The 4,646-nt window shown below is 36.9% G+C and overlaps 1 protein-coding gene and 1 long non-coding RNA gene across 4 annotated transcripts in view; one reads left to right on the forward strand and one right to left on the reverse strand.

Annotated features, from left to right (window-relative positions):
- Positions 1–3,219, reverse strand: part of LOC128251568 (uncharacterized) — an 85,257-nt gene extending 82,038 nt beyond the window's left edge. Inside the window, exon 1 of the long non-coding RNA XR_008267173.1 lies at positions 3,074–3,219. This is a non-coding gene — a long non-coding RNA (uncharacterized LOC128251568). The remainder of the gene's footprint in view (positions 1–3,073) is intronic.
- The window catches only part of LOC106869685 (putative amine oxidase [copper-containing]), a 491,890-nt gene that overhangs the window by 129,043 nt on the left and 358,201 nt on the right, over positions 1–4,646 (forward strand). The window lies entirely within an intron of this gene.

The following is a 4,646-nucleotide window of genomic DNA, read 5'->3' on the forward strand; positions in this document are numbered from 1 at the left end:
ATATATATATATATATATATATATACCTACATATATATATAGTTATAACATCTCACGAAGAAATAGAGTAGTAACGTATACTAAACACTAAAGCCAGTCGCCACATCGAAGTGGCTGTTGAATGTTACTACTAGTTTAACCTCAGGCAGATCTCTGCCAACTGGTTATCGGTGCAACACTCTGTACCCTTTATATACAATATATTGCTATCAGGGGGAGCGAACCCCAACTATCTTCCAACAGCTAACAGAATCACGACACTGACTCAGTTTCGAGCTATTTGGTTCGTCTTCAGTCGCGGATGGACGTGGAGATGGAGCTTTTCCATAAAGACAGTAAATTGCATGGAATTTTTTCTATTTTGTTCCTGCTTCGTATTTATTTGCATTAATTTTCCATAAAATATAGATATGGGGAGTGATGGGGTGCTATAGTAAATAGGCGAATGTTTCAGTAAGCAGAATCACCTACAGTATTTCTATTCCAGTTTCTGATGAATTAATTAAGCTGCTAGTTTGCTTGATTAAATCCAGATTTTCACTTGAAAACAATTGAAGACAATAGCTAATAACGTATGGAAATAGATGTCGCTAGTCGTATCACTGCCATTCTCCCATACATCTCTGTTGGTTCATTGAGAGATAGAATAGTGGTATTCTGGTAGGGGAGGATCTCAGAAGAGAGATGGACCCTGCTAATGTACCCAGAAAAAGGTATGAACAACACTACATCATTGTTATAATCTGAATAAGTAGTAAAGTAATCCAGCAGAACAAGAGTTCAATACGCATTATATCAACCATTTGCCATATTTTTGAAAAAAACTGGATTACAGAAGGCACGGCTGTGAGGTAAAGAAGCTCACTTTGTAGCTACGTGGTTTGAGTTTCAGTCCCAATGCGTGCACCTTGGGCAACTGTCGTCTACTATCACTCCGGGTTGACCAATACGTTATAATTAAATTTTGTAGACGGAAACCAAGTGGAAGCCTATATAAAGGTGTGTTTGGGAGTATGTTTTTGTCACCCACACCATCACTTGACACTCGGTGCTAGTTTGCTTACGTCCCTGTAACTTAACGATTCAGCAAAAAAGGCCGGTATAGCATATACCAGGCTTTGAGAAAAAAGTATAAGTACTAGGATGCATTTGTTCGAATAAACACTTCAAGGCCGTGCCCTGACAAGGTTGCAGTCCAATGACTGAAAGAAAAGACTGTAAAGAAAAAGAAATCAAGGAGAGCTGAAACCGCAATTCGCTTCATTAAAAATTCGTTACTAATGATCTTGGTAAAAGCGTTAGCATCATAACAACTTAGTCCTCTTCCAAATTTAAAGTGTTGAGTCTATATGGATTTTTATGCAAGCTTCTACGGAAATGGTAATGCATTTTTAGTATCAATAACGATGAGGGAAGTTTAAAGGAATATCTATATCGATCTTTTAATATCAATAAAAGAAACTCTGGAAAGAAAGCATATACTCTTTATTTTTCAATGACTCTAATGGAAGGTCTCATTTATATGCACACATACACACACACATACAGGCATACATACATACATATATATTTATATACACCCACACATACACACGTACATACATACATGCACACGCGCACACATTTACAGAAATACACGTATATACTTATACATATATGTATTATTATTATTATTATTATTATTATTATTATTATTATTATTGCATGCTTTCACTGCATTAACGAGTGCAGCTCAGTGTGACTGGGTGCTTTTTTCTTTACTACATTGAAAGTACCCTACGCACTATGCGTGCGCTACCGTGCAGTGCTATTTTTTATATGGTATGTATATTTGTTAGTTTAAGTCCTGGAATTTTTAGGTATTTGTTTGTATGCATATTTTTTTTTCCCTAATGCACCTATCCATATCGGAACTGTTACTGATTCCAGATCCCATATTCGGTGTATCTCTATTTCCAGATCTTGATATTTAGGTATTTTCTCCATTTCGTTTAGAGTAACGTTAAAATGTAAGAAGACTGATAAATTGAGTAGGAGGCCTTTCCTTTCCTGGTGGTCCTTAACAACAATATCCATAATCTTCCTGAATGTGTGTATTAATATATCCCAGAGTATTGCTGGTCGTGGTATATGTTGATGCGTGTTAGAGGATTAGTGGCACTTACAGTTAAGACGCAGGGTTTGCGGTGGTCGGAAAGAAGTGTTAAAAAAGACTAAGAATGCCAAACATTCTGATGGTATCAGGCTAAGAAGAGTAACGTGTTAATTAATCCTGCTAATGGAAATGTAGGTTATTGGTATGTTTTAGTAGATAGTTTTATGATGTGTGATCGGTACTGGATGGCATAAATGTGCTTAGAGATGGTAACAAGAAGAAAGTTCCCTGAATATTATTGTTTCGAATACTAGAACTCATAGGATCGGGTACCCGGTTTTCATGGCGTGTAAGTGGCCGAAATCATAAACCGAGATCATAAAATAACCCTGAACGGGATGTGAGTCCATCGTAGGATTACACATTTATTGCTTGATCGAACTGGAGCAATGTAAAATGAAGTGTTTTGCCCAAGAAACACGCCGCGCCATCCTGTCCATTAACTGAAACCTCGACCTTCTATCTTGAGTACAACACTCTAACCATTGAACCACGCACTTTCCTCATGGCGAGACGAAAGGAAATACAACGTAATTGCCTGTGTCTGGGTTGGTAGTAAGAATGGTAAGATGGAGTGTTGACTGGAAAAAACATCTGTTTGTTTTCAATTCTATAGAATTAGCAGTTTATTTATAGATGGAGATGAGTGATTGTCAGATAGACAGAGAATAGGAGTGTGCTGAGTGGTTAGAGTTTAAAGGAAGTTGCCCGTCACTGGGCTTTGGTGATAATCCAAACAACATATCTTTGTTGGATTGTGGATGGAGCAACAGTTGCAAACGTATGAAAGTATATACGAACTATATACACACAAACTCATTCAGTACTAAACATATGAAATATGCACAAACTTCTTTAGTCATGTATTCCAATGTAGTCTAATTTTATGATTTAAAAAAAAGTTTTTTGTATATTTACGTATGAATTTCCTGCAGTTTGGAAGAGTAAATTTCCTAAATCCATCATCAGCGTTTGTGGACTTTCGTTGTATCATCTTCAGAATGAAGTATGTTGGCATTTGTCATAACTATTTTTATAATAAAGTGGCCCAATGTGATTGGTATAGACATTACCACCAGAATTTGAATGTCGACTTTGAAATTTACACTTGAACAGTCAAATGCTTTGTTTGACAAGTGTCTGTGGTCTTCGTGTGTTTATTTAATATTGTCATGTGTTGTGGATATTTGTTCCATCCTTGATCCATTAATTTTATAAGGAATTCAGTAGAGTTTAATTATATTGTCTAAGAACGTTTTACTGCCTGATTTTGTATTGTGTTGTGCGGTGTAGAGCACAGTATTTACTTCTTACGTGGTGGACCAGCAGAGTAGGTCGATTAAGTAGTTGGTGTCGTGAAGTTTACGACTTTAACATTTGCAATGGAATAAATAATCCACAGTAATTAGTAGCTTATTCACACATTTACATAACTTCTGTTTGTCATTCGTGAGAAGGTTTTGGTACATTTGTATATTATTAATTTTATAAGGGATGTAGAGTTATTCTGGGTCTTCTTTTATGGTTTGGTGTAATAAGGAACTCGATATTTTATGAGATTTTTGGCGATGTGTTCATCTATTCAATAGTTATATATTAAAATTCCAAATTGGGTGGGGGTGGAACAGGCAGAATCCAGGTTACATATGTTTCTTAGCTAACTAATCCTCTGATGTAATAATTTCTCAATGAGAGATACTCAGTTAAGCTATTCATCAGGCCGAGGACGCTTTCAACTTCGATATGGAAAAAAGTGTGTAACCTTCGACGCCAATAAATTGTTACTGTTCCTTATCGTACACTGTCAACATTTTGTTTTCTATACGGACTGCTTGAAGCTTACAAACTTCCTTCACTTGGACCCTTGGATCTTACACATATATCGTTAGTATACATTAGATTTATATAACACATTTTGCCTGTTGTTTATGTATTTCTTACCAGTGGCGTATCTGAGTAGATTTAGTGCCATTCCCACTCGGGCAGTCTCCACTTCTTGTATTTCATGAGTTCACTCTACTCACTTAGGTTCAATACTAACCACTTGCTCTGTACTCTATCAGAGCTTTAGAAGTTTCCACGTATGCAATTGATGTTCTTTTGTACCCTTCAGCCTGCATATGTCCTTATAGATCTTACCAATCTTCAAAAAGCCTGGACGCTAAACCAAACTTAATAATGATAATTATTTCTACTATAGTCTCAAAACCTGAAATGTTGGGGGAGGGGTAAGTCGATTACATTGACCCCAGTACTCAACTGGTACTTAATTTATCGACCTCGAAAGGATGAAAGGCAAAGTCAACTTCGGTGGAATTTGAACCCAGAACTTAAAAAACAGACGAAATGCTGCTAAACATTTTGTCCGGCGTGCTAACTAAATAGTAGTAGTAGTAGTAGTAATAGCGACGGCGGCGGCGGCGGTGACAGCGGCGATGGCGGCAGAGGCGGGGGTGATGTTGTTGTTGTTGATGATGATGATGATGATGAT

This window comes from Octopus bimaculoides, chromosome 2 (assembly GCF_001194135.2).
Source record: "Octopus bimaculoides isolate UCB-OBI-ISO-001 chromosome 2, ASM119413v2, whole genome shotgun sequence".
In the NCBI taxonomy this organism is placed as follows: Eukaryota; Metazoa; Mollusca; class Cephalopoda; order Octopoda; family Octopodidae; genus Octopus; species Octopus bimaculoides.